This window comes from Balearica regulorum, chromosome 9 (genome assembly GCF_011004875.1).
Source record: "Balearica regulorum gibbericeps isolate bBalReg1 chromosome 9, bBalReg1.pri, whole genome shotgun sequence".
Classification (NCBI taxonomy): domain Eukaryota; kingdom Metazoa; phylum Chordata; class Aves; order Gruiformes; family Gruidae; genus Balearica; species Balearica regulorum.
This window is the reverse complement of record NC_046192.1, coordinates 7617603-7633026: the sequence shown is the minus strand read 5'-3', so window position 1 is coordinate 7633026 and position 15424 is coordinate 7617603. Positions and strand designations below refer to the sequence as shown.

The window sequence follows — 15424 nt, the reverse complement described above, 5'->3', positions numbered from 1 at the left end:
AATTCTCCCTGCACACCTGGCCCCACTCTGAATTCTGTGCCTGCATCAGTTGGCTTGAGCAAAACCAAGGGTGATTCAGAGCATTGGGGTCTGCTTTAACTCAAATGAGTAGCATTTAAAAAAATATACGTGGCTAGCATATCTTGTATCAGTTATAGTTTTTCTGAAATAAATGTCTGCTACTGTATTTTATCTGTTTAGTTATTATATTCCAACGTAGTGGAGTTTTATGGAGTAAAATCTATCAAATACTGTATTCCAAAGGTTCAGTGGTAAAATCTTTGCCCTGTTAGAGTTCATGTGGATCCTGTAACTTCAGGAGACTTAGAGTTCAAAGACTCCAAGTTGAACGAACATGTTTTCTTCAAGAAACGAATGGAAGATCCGACAGCATAATTTCTGTGGGATGGATTCAACTGGGCAGACGTTTGCAAATCTTCTTTGTTTGGCTTATTACCAGAAGACAGACCACTGCTATACTGCCATCTGGCAGTTTAGGTTTTTTGCCTCTGCATGTCTCCGTTTTCAATCAAGTATAAGTCATAAATGTACATCATATAGCACAGCTTTGTGCTGGTAATGTCAAGAGAGGGTTTCAGTAAAAACGTTAGGCTTGCAGAGAGATCAGCAATGGTGGAGTCTTTGCAGGGTTCCACAACTACAGACCTGTAGTTGTATGTTGTCATGCAGGATAAAACTATAATCTTGCTTTCTTGTTTCTCCTGTAAATTTGCAGGAGAAAGTGGGTTTGGGTTTGGTTTTTTTCTGCTCTCTTTCTGTTAATCTGGAAGGTGCATTTTAGAAAAACAAAGTTTAAAATGAACCTCAGGTAGTCAGTGGATTAATTCTAGAAGTTTTGTTGCATATTTTATGGAATTCAGAATTTGAGAATGATTATTCAGCAGTCCTCTTTAGTGAAGAGGACAGTTTAACATGGAAGAGAAACTCAACCTAAAAGGTTGGGGTCTCGAGGGGGTGTGTGTTTGGTTTTTTTTAGATTAAGCTTCATGCATTGGCAATTGGTTTACCATTGGATAGTGAAAAAAGAGTTTCCGTGGAGTATCAAAAGAGATACTTAGTGCTCATTTTACCTGGTTAGAATAAGCTCTGGACTCCAGTCTCTTTCTTGCTGAGTTTCAGCATAGGGCCAAGCTGAAACAGTATTCAGGTTTTAGTTGAGGCCCACAGTATGTGTTTCTTATGGTTTCGTTCTCTGAAAAGTTAATGTTTGTTTGGAGAGAAGCAACTAGCACGCAGTGAACAAAAGTGAAGATGCCTCATAACTGCAGGATTCAGCACTGGAGAAATGAGACTTTGTGCAGAAAGCTTAATTTTTGTGAATAACTTTTTGTAGCATTGGCTCTCTTCTTTATCTGCAGTCAATTAGATCCATGTCCACATTTCAATAATTAAATCTCTCCGTTTAGTCTTTTAAATCCAATTTGGGCTGTTTTTCAAAGAACATGGCTCCTTTGTCTGACATCTGGATATTTAGTTTATCTGAGCTCTGACTTGGTCATGTAAATTGAGTGTCTCTGGTTTGGATCTGCTTTTTGATGGATAAATACATCCCTGCAAATGGACTACAGATTCGTGGCTTGAGTGTTCCAAGTTCATTTGCTTGGTGGTGTTGGTTGTTTTTGTTGTGGGGGTATGGGGGGAAGATGGGGAAATCAGTGGAGGGCAAACAGCTAAGGAAGTGGTACCGGGATGGGAAATGTGTATCCTAAGGTGTTAATAGCTGTAATGTGGATCTGCGGGATACAAAGCAGTAAGTGCATTTCTGCTACCTACACAGAGTAATTATGCTACTGTTCATGATAGTTCAGTTTCTGCCAGTGTTTCCATTATTAATTTCTGTTTTCAGGGATTTATTATACAAGCTGAGTCTGTATTTGGGTAATTTTATTAAAGCAGTTTTCAACAAGCTCTTTGGCTGTGCAAGCATGGGGACAATATTAAATAAAATGAAAACTCTGAACCCGGGGAACCCAATGTTCTGATATGTGATGTTAAGCTATCTTGTCACTAGTACATTGTAAAATTTCTGTTTTGCCACTTACTGCATGCAAAGTCAGTGATTTTTTCAGCATCAGTAGCTTCAAAACCAAGTGTTTTAACCATTGCAAGATTAGCCTGAAAGTCACAAGATCTTAAATAATGAGTTTTGACCTTTTTTTTTTTTTTTGAACTTACATCATTCACTAAGCTCATGCTTTCCTTTTTTTTTTTTTTTTTTAGCAGTACTTGCTGGTTGGTAGGTGAACATACCATGAAGCATAGGAAGCATTACCTGCTTATTACTGGCACTTCAGTTCACAAAGTGGTTGCATCTAGATACTGAAAAGGAATGGAAAGGGAAATGCTTTTGCTGGACTCCACAGGAGTGACCTATAGTGCGTTACTGTAAACTCTGGTATCCCAACAGCATGTTGTCATCAAGTGTCCTGCTGAGTTTATCCATGTACCTGCCCCTCCTCTCCCCTCTGCACGCCACCAGTAGCTCACTGGTACAGAGCATCCTTCAGCTCCGCTGCTGTGCACAGTTTCTAGGATTTGTCAGAAAGCTGTGTTGGATTTTGGAGTTGAGCTGGCTGTTGGCTCTCCAACTCCCTTCCTTCCAGCTGGAAGGGATGTTTGATGATAGAAAGTAGCTGAAAAGACTCAGTATAGCAGAATGAGTTTTGTCTCTTTTAGCTGGAGCACTGGGTGGCTTAGCCATGACTGTGAGCACCACACTGCTCAGAAAATGTTCAAAACCAGCTCCTGTGTGACTGTCAAAATTTTGGTACTGGTGTCACAAAATTTACAAAGGTCATTTAGGTATAGAGGTAAACTAACCAGACAGTCCATTTAATGAATGAATAGTTTTTCCAAGGTGGTAGGTGGATAACGATGTGTCTGGGCTTAGGCACAAGCCCAGGGTATGCCAGGTTGTGGGGGGAGGCAGAGGGACCTGAGAAAATCCTAGCAAAATGAGCGGAGAGGTTTTGGCCTTTTACATCTTCATGTTTGTATGTGATATAATCTACGATGACGAATCTGAATTATTTCATAATCCTCATCAGCACAATATCTGTGAACTGCTTATAATGCCTCCTAAAGTCTTTTTTTATTCTCTAAATGAGCGTAAAATCTGGGAATTTGGCTTTGATTTCAGTATAATGAATTTGAATGAAGTTGCTTAATGCAAAGCAAGAAGATTGTTATGAATATGTATGCAACGCTGGTAGCCCTTTTTATTGTGTGGATGCCTGAGGAGATGAAATGGGTGAGCTCCAGACTTCTGGTCTTATGCATCAACTCTTGATGAGGGATGTTTGATAACTTATTTTTGAGGTTTCTAATTGTTTGATGTTTTACCTTCTTTCTAAAAGAATTGTTAAAGAAAGAGAGCTCCCTAGTGATCTCTGATTTTACTACTATACAGCTTAGTACTATTTTTCTTTTTCCAGATTAGGGGTTTAGTGAATTAAGCCTTCCTGCTTTCTAAACAAAGGAAACTTTAACTTTCTAATTGCTTTTTTTTAATCTCAAGACTTCCTAGTTAAAAAAAAAAAAGTCAGTAAAGGCTCTGATATGTTTGACGTTCACTGCCTTCCCCCTATCCTCAGCCTCCCACCCCAATATATGAATTATTTTTTGAGTTGTTAGTTAACTAGTGAGAAAGATACAGAATTATGTTGTGTGTTTTACGGTCTTCTATTGTCAGGCTATACTTGACAGACACTTTTTGACCTACTTTCAAATATAAATGTAATATTTATATTGTATTGTATATTCCTCCATAAAGGTCAACTACATTCTGTAGCTATAAATGTAGATCCTGACAACCAAATGCTGCATTTTGATGGGTTTTGTAATTTATTTTAGTTTTTCCCAGCAGCTTCAGGTAATGAAATTAAAAAAAAAAATAAAATTTCTTTCTCAAGAGGGAAATGAAATAAATATAATAAATAATAATCAAAAGAATTTTTATTTTGAATTGAAAAGTAAACAATTGTGTGCCATACTAAATTAACTTTTTTTTTATTTAAAGTATACTGAAAGTCTACAGGCTTCTTCCAGAAATTGTCAGAGGAAAGAAAAGATGTTTTGGCAGTTGAATAGAATTCAGTAGATCTGTTGTCACATGCAAGATAGCTGGAACTCTGGAATAGTCTAGTTAATGGAATGACTTTGTTTATACTCTGTAATTATGAAATTATTTATGTTACATTCAAACAGTTGTCATCTGAGCTTCAAAATCAACACTTGAATTTAAAGAAATGGTTTATTTATGAATACTTTAGTTTCAGATTGCCTACACGTTCAGTGGGAAGCTTGCGTTTTCAGCCGTTCCTCGGACTCAGAAGGGCTGTGAGAGCAGGCTTGGATTCTGTGGTTTGCAACTGGTAGGCTGCTCAATGCACCTGTAGAGAGACTTAGGAAAGTCAGTGGGAGAAAACTGGGACTGCACAGAAAATAGCAATCGCAAAACATTCTGTAAGTAGAGGTACTGGAGCCTCCGTTTTGTAGAAGGAAGACGGAGAAGAGGTGGTATTCCAACACGTGAAGTTTCCTTAAGAGTTTCGTGAACACAAGATAAAACTACAAAAAGACTGTGCTTATTAACTCTGGGAGAAGTTTATTGCTTAAAGAACTCCAGTCAGTGTCACAGCTGTTAGTAATTACAACTAGGGGTAATTACACCATCGAAGGTTAACGTAATTGTACATTTCAGTGTACAGGATAATGGAAATATAGTGGATACATACAGGATGATGAAAGCTTAATGTAATGCACACATTCTTAGCTGGTTAATAATAATTTTATGCCATTATGTAATACTTTACATGTCTATACCATCGTACATGCCTCTAACTTATAAGTCTCAAAACATCCTAGGAAAAGAAAGTGGCTTAACATCCCAGGTTTGCTGCTATCTTTGGATGTTGTCAATGTGTGTTAGTAAGGATTCTTTTATTGGTAGCTCCTTTTCCTTTTTTTCTTCATTATGTATCTCACCTTGGTCTAGTTTTGTAGTTTTCAATGAAGTTTTCCAATGCAGTAGATCAAAAGAGTTATTACCTGTTACTAGATGATGCTGTGTTTCTATTTTTCTTTTTTTTACAATATTGCCCTTAGGTTTTAGCTAGAAGGGATTTAATGTTTTGATGCTGTTTTTTTCACCATGTAACTTTTTGAAATTACTTTAGCTAATTTCATTAGCGATTCTGTGATGCTTCTAGACCCAGAGTTATGAAACTCTGGTCTGCAGACTGCCGGTACCTGCAAGGCCATGGTAAATGGTCTGCAAAGGCAAACAGTCCGTAGGTCCTTTTGATTTAAGAGTTTGATGATGAAAGGGCATGGTCGTCTGGGAAGAGCCAGAGCTGACAGAGGAAAACATGAAGCAACACTTTTCTCGTTATATTGAGGCCAGTGTATTTTTATTTTATGTTTCCCATGAGCTAAGGATGTTTGTGCAGTTGATTTCTCAGATCTGGTGGTCTTTGATAACTTGTTATGGAAAAGTAAATGGGTCACTTTTCACCATTTCAGCTGATTTTAATATGTTTTCTTATATCTGTCTTTGCTGTGGACGTAGCAAATCACTTTCTGAGACTTTTCCAGTACTCTTGGTATGGAAGTAACAGCACACTTTCTTTGATGGCCAGATCTGGCAGTTTCTTGAAGGTATTTCACTCTCCCATCTTCTTTTCAGAAGATGGTCTTAATTATGCACAACAGACTTAATGTTTTTCTCTCTTCAGTGCCAGACTCTGTCTTGCAGTTAAATAACCACGAGACAACTGTTTCAGTGGGAACTTTTATGCAGCTGAATTTTGTTACTAGCCAAGCATTCAGCTGGGAAAATGCCACTTTACTTTACACGTAAGTTTTCTCTGGCAAAGGTAGCTTTAATTTCCAGCTCTTACTGTCTCATTTAGATGGCCTTGCAAAGCGTGCTCATCCCCAGTGGGTCGGGAGTAGCAGACCAAACAGCGTTTCTGCAGCATGTAGCTCCATGTGCAGTGGCTGCAGCAGAGGGAAGGGGAGAACAACGTCATGAATGCCTGCTGTGCTGTCATGCTGCTGCTGCTGGAGAATGGGAAAGCTCCGCTAGCCCACATCAGCAGAGCTGGAGGTGCTTCTGTCCTCTCTTGCCTGGCAGGGCCAGGTGCATCCTTTCTTCTGTTTTTACTATTACAATTTAAACTCCCTATTTTACTGATGTGCTACCTAGATGAAATAAGATCTTTATAAGTTCCCACAAAAGCTATAATATCACTATTTCAAATGAATTGTTTTTGTCTATTGCTGGTGGCAGTTTAGCAGGTATATGAGGCCTTTATTTTTCCCTTCCTATCAATTGACAGGAATGAATATAAAGTCTTCTCTCTTTTTGTATTCTGTTAGCCATTTTTGTTTCTTTTCTTATTCTCTTTAAAAAAAAAAAAAAAAAAAAAAGCTCTGTGATGTGCCGTGAACGTCTCACACCTTATAGGAAAAGGATTTGGAGAACTTTTCCCTCCATGAGGAAAACGGTATACCCCAGCTGTGCTTCCCAGGCTTGTTAATAGATCTGTTTTATTGTCTTCTGTTCCAGCGCCAGAGAATTTTGTCAGGCAATCCATAGTGATTGATTCTAGGGAAACAAAACACCATTTCCTCCTGTTTTCAGTCTTGAGTCACGTTGTAGCTCTCTCACTAGGGACACAAAGCAGCCAGTCAGGTTTTTTCCCAGCAATTCCAGAATTCCTGCACTTGTCTACTAACAGCTGTACAAAATTAACTGAAAATAACTTTCAGTTCTGGTCTTCACGCCTAAAAAAGATGTTTCAGAAACTGATAGAAGTGGCCTGTCATGCTTCTGGATTTGATATGGGACAAAAAAGCCATGTCCCAGTCAATGGAGTTTCTGTAACTTCTTGGGTTTCATATTATTTTTCTTGATGTAGGGTGCTCCAATGCTTTGGAATTATTTCTTGTGATTCTAACTGCTGGTCACCAGTAACAGAACTTGTGGTTGAGTATTTGGTGCATCATTTACAGTCTATTTTGTCTTATTTTTCCTTGCAGATGAACCTTTATACTTTCAGCTATCAGAAAATCCCAGTGAACACGAATGTTCTTCTTTCCATTTACAAACTGCGTAGAAAGCCACAGTGTTTTGTCACTTAATAGGAGCTGATACAGAAACATTTGCAATGGCAATACTTTGCTCTTATTTATACATGCCAAGTGTGTTCTGCTAGGTAACAAAATGAAAAATTAAAGAGATGGCTGCAAGGAGTAGCATGCTGTCTGTTATGTAACTCCTCCCTTAGTAAGCTTTGCTGTTGAATTTGTTATAACTAATGGTGAAGTACCACTCTGGGAGTGTTAGAATGCAGAAAATGGCTCAGTTGGTAGAATGTAGTCTTAAAAATAAAGTAAAATATCATTCCATAGATACTATAAAATATGGCATTCCAGATTCTTATACTGTTGCTGTGTAAATAGGATTTTTGTTTAGCAGTTGGGCAGGGATATGATAAGGGGCTATAATGAAAGAAAAGAGAATTTGAAAACTGCTTTCTAGTCAGGTTGACACCATCATTACCCTGTCTAAGTCTCTGTGTAGGGATTTCTGCTTTACTTTTTCGGTGGAAAGTGTCTGATGCAGAGGAAGGGCTGATGTACGTAGTTGCAAAGCACTACATGGTATTTGCTAATCAAGAGAATGGCTATGATGATTGTCTGTTATGGGAAATGATGTTAAACACAGATGGGATCCTTCTCCTTCCTCTAGGACGGGGATTTTGGTGTATTGGGAAGTTACTCGGACAGCATGGACGCACTGGTCTTCCTGGAAATACTGCTCCTCTTAAGCATCGCTGACATTCCTTCAGTGCTCTTCCCATCTGCGTTCTCTGTTAGTTGCCTGCAGGTCTGCTCTGGCTTCATGTTGAACTTTTTCTTCTGTGGGACTACGTGAAATATTTAAGAATGGCATGAGAAAAGGGGAGATGAGTAAGGGTTGGAAAAGTCTGCTAAGACAAGTAAGTTGAAGAGAGAAGAAGAGGTGATGGGGAGGCATGCCTGAAGTAAGAAACATTGAGGTTGAAGTGACTTGCTGGGGAGAAGTGAGATGTTATATTAGAGTTATTTTGCAATAAAGCACATCTACAGTCCACGATACGGTCATCCACAAGGCATATGAGTCCTCGTAGTCCTAGCAAGGTAAATTCCTGCTAAACTCTCTTCTGTCAGCGTTAGATCGCTGCCTGTCAGAACCTACAACCCAGCCAAAGTGTATTTACCCTTTCACTGCAACCAAGTTCCAGCAGCTAATCTGTTCTCAGAGAAACCACCACAACTCCATCTGCTGGTCCTTAAAAATACGATTGACATCCATCAAGTTATTCAGGTATGTCTGTATAAGACTATTAATTCTATATTAGGAGACACATACTACATAATATGAATGATACCAATTTTATTGAAAGTGATCGCTGTTTATTTTCAAATCTTAGGTGAAGACATGCATCTTAAGTCAACTAGTTTTCACATTTCTTCATGTTATCTCATAATCTCATGCTGTTACAGCTGAGTGAACGTGGATGACATACTGTGAAACAATAACTGAATTTCTTACTCCCTGTTCACTGTGTATGTGCTTCAGATAATATTGTTTTGGAATAAAAAACTTTGGATACCTTTATTTTGAATTAATTGTGTTAGGTCATTAGGAATCACTTAGCATGCAAAATCCAAAGTGTATTTGCTATACTGTAATGAAATCTACATAGCTGTAGCAAGGCTTATCGGATGAATATCATGTCTTTGTGGAACAAGAGGAGTAATGTGGGCTAGTGTGGGTCATTTTATCCTAAGTAGTTGGAAATACACTGCTGACTTAGAATATTTGTGAAGTTCACTCCTCCTTAACAACAACAATCATCTACAAAGAAACAGTAATAGTAGCTGTATACTGTGTTCCTCAAGCAGTTTTAATTCTATGGGAAGATCAGCTGTATTATTTGCAGTGCAACACATGTTCTGATGTATTTTGTGAAGGGTTTAAGCCTTCAGTATTTCTCTCCTTTTGGGTTAAGAACCCTGCTGATTCATTTTCAAATACTCCATGAATGAAGAGACAAAAATGTCCTTGATCAAAATGTTTTTCTTTTGATAATCATGCTGTCATAATGTAATACAAAATTAATACTGCATTGCTTAAAATGAAGCATTGCCACATTTCCTTTGTGGAATGCTGAAATATTTTGATGTTCTCAGAAGTTTTGTCCTTTGGTTTCTGTACCTGACAATTTTTTTTTGGCAAAATCGGTGCGTTTTTCCCAAAGCTCTCTGACTGTGGTAAGCCAGCCTCCTTTCACACAATATGGTCCCGCTGAAGACTTTCTTACTGGCTCTGCATCTTTGCTGGGTGCAGACAGCTGACCTTTGGGTGAACTTCTAGTAATTTGCTTTTCCTATTTGTTAATGATTTGAGATTTCGTAGAGGATTTGTATGGCAGCAGAACAGGAGATGAACAATAATGTATGTCCTCATTAAATCTTCAGTATTTCTTTTTCACTGGACTTTTCTTTGAGTGGAAAGAACTAAGCCCTTATTCAACACTAACTGGAATCAGAATTGTCCTTAAGTAACCAAGTGCCTACTGTACTTCTTAATTTGCTTTTACAGAAAGGGTTACACAGTGGCATTATTTGGAGTGTAGCGTAGTAGCTAGCAAGCATACGTTTGGGGGGGTTTTTTCCTGTTTTCCCTGACATGGCTTTTTCCCCCTTCCGGATTGATGGAAAGTTGCTTTATTATATGCTGTCCAAACAGCCTAGGAATAGCCAGAGATCTCTTGTATCAGTTTTCAGTCCCGTACGCTCCCACACCTCTGTTTCCCATCGATAAGCCACTATTTTGTCACTACCTTTGAAGTTCCTTATGTAAATTAGTATCAAAGGGCTTTAGAATATTATATGAAGCTTCTGGCACTTCTGCTTTTTCCCCCTTTCTGAAGACTTCTTGTGTTTTGCTGACTTCTGCAGAGGTTTTTAATTGTTATTTTTATTTCTCTTTCTTTGTTCTCCTCACTTTCCTGCCCTCCTTTTTTAACCTATAGCAGAATGTGTTGGTTTTATTTTTGAGCTTATATTGATGAGCTTCTATTGATCTTGCTTTTTTATATAAGCATAAATAAATTTATGTACGTCATCTATGAGTGGAGTCATTTGTTGACTGTAATATCATTGTTCAGATATTACAAAATTACTTAAACTGATATTAAAATGTCTTTTCATATTGTCCCACACTTTTTAAAGTGAAATTGCAGACACTGGGGAAGTTTGAATTCAGTTCTGAAGGGACCGTTACCTATGCATTAAACATATGGCAGCAGCTTTGCTTTTTCTGGCTGTGATCCAAACACTTGAGTCTCCATTCCTGTTTCTTTGCTTATTGAAACTTCCAGTCACTTTGGGTGGATTTAAGGAAAGGCTATTAGGAAATAAATGGCAAAATAATGGTTAATGTAATGAAAAGTATACGAAATGTACTCTAAACTGGTTAACTGCTTTCTGGTGCTCTCTGTTTCTGGATCATCAACATCGTTCCAACAGGGATTTTATTTTCTTTTTCTTTTTCTTTGGCTCCTTTGCTTTGGGTTTGGATTGTCCTTTTTCCATTGCAAATGAAACATACTCATTTTTAAAGTCTTTGCTATTGGTATCTTAAGAAATGAATGAAATGTTCCTATTAATACCTTGTGTGCAATCACTATGTGATGTCTCCTTATAATTAGTAAACAAATGTAATGGTTTATCACATTTATATCACGTCTAGGATTATGCTAATGAGTAGTCCTGTTTGCATGTAACTTGACGTGATCGGAACAGCATGACAGTTCATGAAGTTTTTTATTTTTGTGAAGATTATTGTTTTTTCTCTGTAGAAAAATAAGCACTGTACAAAACAGACCCTTTTTTTTTTTGCAGTTCAGATATTGCATTCCTCTTTACAGCAAAGTGCTGATCTTAAGATATGCCCCATGCTTTTTTCCCGAATTTCTTCTCTAGGTCTTTCTTTAGTTGTTTTGCATTTGTCTTTCTCTTCCTTAGGAACTTGTTCAAACTGCCTGATGCACACGCTCACCTTTATCCCAATGTCAAATGGGATCATTCTAAAAAGATCCACTGACAGAGTGAAAAGGAACAAACAAATCCATCAGCTTGCTAAAATGAGGGTTAAAAAGCCTGGAAATGTTAGCATTTAAATTAGAAAGTGTTGATCTCCTGCCAACCCTCTACTTTCTCTGCTCAATTCTTGTGAATTGGTAGGATATCAAATTAGGCAACTTAACCTCTTGAAGCTATTCAGGGGAAGCTGTCTTGTCTCCTTCAGTTCCCTGCTGACTCAGGAGAAAGAAGCTGGCAGGTTGAGCTGTGAAGGGCACATTTTGAGTGGACAGCATGCTCAGATTTATTTTTCTTCCAGCTCTGCTGCAAAGTGAAGAATAAGTTTTAAGCACTGATTTTGAAGTGGAAGTGAAGTAATTAATGCTATGTGTATTCTATTGTTAAAAGGATTAGGAGTATCTTACTTAAAGCATTTATAGACGGGGTATGCAGAGGAGGGCGATTTGCACACTTGGAACCTATTCAACTTGATACTATCACTACTGAAATCACCAAGTACCCAAAGAACATGAGGCTTACTTAAAAATCATCAGATGAGAAACTGTTATTTTTAGTTACCCTCTATTTTGTGAGTCATTATGACTTTTAAAGCATATCTTGGCCATCATGAGAGCTAGAGGCCCTACTTTAAAAGCTGGGATTGTCATGTAAGTGCTTCACTCTGCAGCACACCCTTCAAGAAGGGAGACCCCTGCAGTTATTGGGAGCTGGCAACGCTTTAGTTTCTAACTAGGTGGGGAGGAAAAGAGTACTTATGCTGGGCTAAACTTGCTGTCTGTGAGAACGGAGTTTGGTGCCTGCTGCTTTGGTACCTGCTTGGAAACAGGTGAAGAAAGTAATGGCTAGTTTGAGCTCCTAGTTCTAAAGACTGTACCCCATGAGCTAAAGAATAATTTCCTTAACTGCACAGCGCTGGGATCAACTCTTTCATGGTCAGGCAAGAAGCGCTTGTGTCTTGTGTACAACCCAAGCCAGGCATGGTGAGCAGGCAGATTGGTGGCGTGGTCAAGGCTCTGTGCTGTGACAGGAGATGTGCTGCACATCTGTGATGGTGCAATGTGAAGCAGTCTTAGAAAAAATTCTTACTGCTCTGGAAGTAAGATACTTGTTTCTTCCCCCAGCAGAAGGAGTAGTTCAAGGTGATGAGCTTGGTAGTTTTATTCCCCAAATCACTGTACTTGTGTAATATCAAGAAACAATGGGCCAAATTTCAATGGTTATTTTCCTTTTTATTCCTCAATGAACCCTTCCAGGGTTCTTTAAACTTTAGACACCACTGCAGGGATGGCAAAGTCAAACAAAAGTGTTTATTTTAGTTATAATTACTTCTGTCTGGTAACAATTTGGAAACCAGAGAGGCTAAGCCAGTTTGTAAGTAGTAGTAAGGCTACATTTCTTGAGAGTTTTGGATTGTAATACACTTTAAAATCAATTCTTCAAAAGAAAATTATCAGGGAGAAGTCTTTAAGGAGAAAGATAAACTAATGATGAGAACTTAACTCTGAATGGAATCTATTTACACCACCAAGGTGACCTTTTGGCTTTTTAGAAAAAAAAAAAATCTACTGTCTTTTGTTTAATAGTAAAACTCTATATTAGCTTACAGTAGTATTTCAGTAGTCTTCATAAAAATCTTTAAGAAGAAAATGTAAGGAGAATTGCATGATGTAGTTGATTTTAGTTTGGTATAAGAGAGTAAATGAGATGGCTGGCTCTATTTTATGATTCCTTAGTTAAGCTACAGCCAATTGCTGCTCAGGATGCTGAAAGGGCAAAGCTGCTGTTTCTTGGTGCTGTGTCATCGCTCGTTTTGTTCTGTTCTCTTTCTTTGGCCACCTAACTGCTGTTTGCCTGCAGAAGGGAACTGGATGATCTGTGATGAGTGCTGTGCCTTTGGCAGATGGGCATTGCCGTCATACTCTTGGGCTTTCTTACATCTCTGTATTTGCAGAGGAAGATTCTTAGAATACATGAAAGTTTCAATTAATTGTCGCTTAGGAAATAATTATAAAGTTAGACTTAAGCTTTTTACGACTTCGTCAACACTTAGCTGTTTTTCAAATGGGGTTAGCCACCCTCTCTTAACAGGCACTATGTTCCAGTAACACTTGCTTCTCAGTTGTGTATGCCTTAATCTGGTTATTGGAAAGAGGATGGAGCATTCCCATCTGTGTGCAAAATTTCCTGGTGCGTACTCACGCCGGATGGTGTGAATTTCTCTGAGTAGTGTCAAGACCAACATCTACTTCTTCAGAGTGTGTGTAACTCCAGTGCTGCCAATGTACTTGTCCTGAGACTCTCAGTACCGTGCTGCCGATGGTATGTACTCTCAGGGACTGCGCTGAGGAATTCTGATGTCAGCTTGATGCTCTCCTGCACACTATCCAAACTTGCACTTAAAACTCTTTACCTTTTTTTTTTTTTTTTAACATGAAAAGCTTATTGTTTGCAGCCAACGTTACTATAGAAATCCACTGTATGTTGAACAGACAAGGATGAATCTGCCATGAAAGTGTGTTGTACCTAAATGTTAGATGTTATAAAAAGTGCTGATGTGGCTGTAGGAGAATGTTAGTTGAGGAAAGACAGGGATTACTGCCTGGTCAGTTTATGATACATACATACACGTCTTAGACTTGTTAAGTTACTTATGAAAAATAACCCAGGTATGTATTCATGGGTATCAGTAATTTCCTTAATGTGACGTTAAGAAAAGGATTTCATCAAAGGAGATACAAGACTGTTAATTAGTGCTGCTTCCCCAGTCAGCAAAAGACAGACCACATTTAAGTGACTTGCTGAATGAGAGTATACTTAATCACATCCATAAATGGCTTAAACAACTAGATGAACAAGTGTAAATGTAAGAGGTGTAATCATGTTTGAAATAAGAAGCAAAAATCTCCCAGATTGGAATGAAATAAAGTAGAACCTACACTTGAATGCTTTTGACTACCCACTCTTCATATGAATAATCGAAACATGAAGATGATCAGCCTGCAAACCTTGATCGAGTGTGGAATATTTCTGAGACAGGTTAGCAGAGAAAGGGAATAGAGCAAGGAGTGAAGACACCCACAGGTGGTCCAAAATGAAGTTCTACCTGGCAAGTTTCTACCTGGGGACTGCCAAAATTCCCAGTGCAATGAGCGTTTTGTCCTCTCCAACCCACAGCTGTTACAGTAAAGCTGAGCCTTTCACAACAAAAGCTCTCTGAACTGAAACATCGTATACTGCTTGTTTTTAAGAATGGAAATGGCATGCAACAGGAGGGGAGGAAAGGATTAAATGAACCTTGACTTTAGTGATTGGTGTTAGAATTCAGTATAAAGAAAACATCTTAAAGTTTTGGTCTAATTATGGACTTAGGACCAGTCTACTTTAGGAATGGTTTTATTTTTAGCTTGGATTCAGTGGTGAGAAGTTTAAGGTCTCTTATTTGTACCCATTTCCTTTTGTTTCCCTTTGCACCCTTTGTGTCTGTTAAGCCTCGTAAGTTCATAATGTGTTGTGCCTTTACATCTGTCTAAACACAAATGATGTTTCTGATGTTTTTAACACTCTGAAAGAATTTATAAACTCTGATCCCATAGTTGATACTAATGGTTCTGACTGACCTGGTTTGTTTTGGGCTGTCTGTCCTTGGACTGACTGGTTACAGTTGTGCTGATGTAGGGGACTGAGACACCAGTTTCAGCTGCAGGATTTAAGAAATAATTGGTTTAAAGATAAATTTTCTTTGAAGTGATCAATAAAATGGGCTGGCAAGCACAGTGCTTCTATACTTGTGCCTGTAAATAGCACAAATTTTCTTTTTAAACATTTGATAAAGGCTTGAACCAGTTGAAATGCCTACATTCCAGCGACTAGCAATGAAGTGGCTTTAATATTTAAGTAACTGTTTTTATTAGACTCTGGTAGGCTTTAATAGGTGTTCCTGGAGTGCTGTTGGCTGGCTTTTTATTGGTTAGCTGAGAGAAAAAGCTTTTATTCTTTTCCAGCAGGACCCTGAGGGTGTCATTCAACACCCTGGGGCAAGATGCTGAGCTGAACTCAGCAATAGCAGGCAATGATAAATCTGGATTTGAGGGAAATACAGCAGGTTAGATCTTGGCTGCACTCTCAATTTGTTAAGTTCCATTTTTTAACACATCCAAAACATAATCATCAGATGCTATTTCCTACTGATTACCTTCAAAATATGCTTATTCATGCAAAGTCATTTCTGTCGGTGCTTTGAGCT

At 38.3% G+C, this 15424-nt stretch overlaps 1 protein-coding gene across 4 annotated transcripts in view; it reads left to right on the top strand.

Annotated features, from left to right (window-relative positions):
* SPSB4 (splA/ryanodine receptor domain and SOCS box containing 4) overlaps nt 1–15424 on the top strand; it is a 171250-nt gene that overhangs the window by 20028 nt on the left and 135798 nt on the right. For 2 of the 4 annotated variants that reach the window (XM_075760972.1, XM_075760970.1), the window contains exon 2: nt 7066–7101. The exons of the other annotated variants lie outside the window; for them this stretch is intronic. The gene's annotated coding sequence lies outside the window, so the exon portion shown is untranslated. The remainder of the gene's footprint in view (nt 1–7065; nt 7102–15424) is intronic. 4 annotated transcript variants of the gene reach the window in all.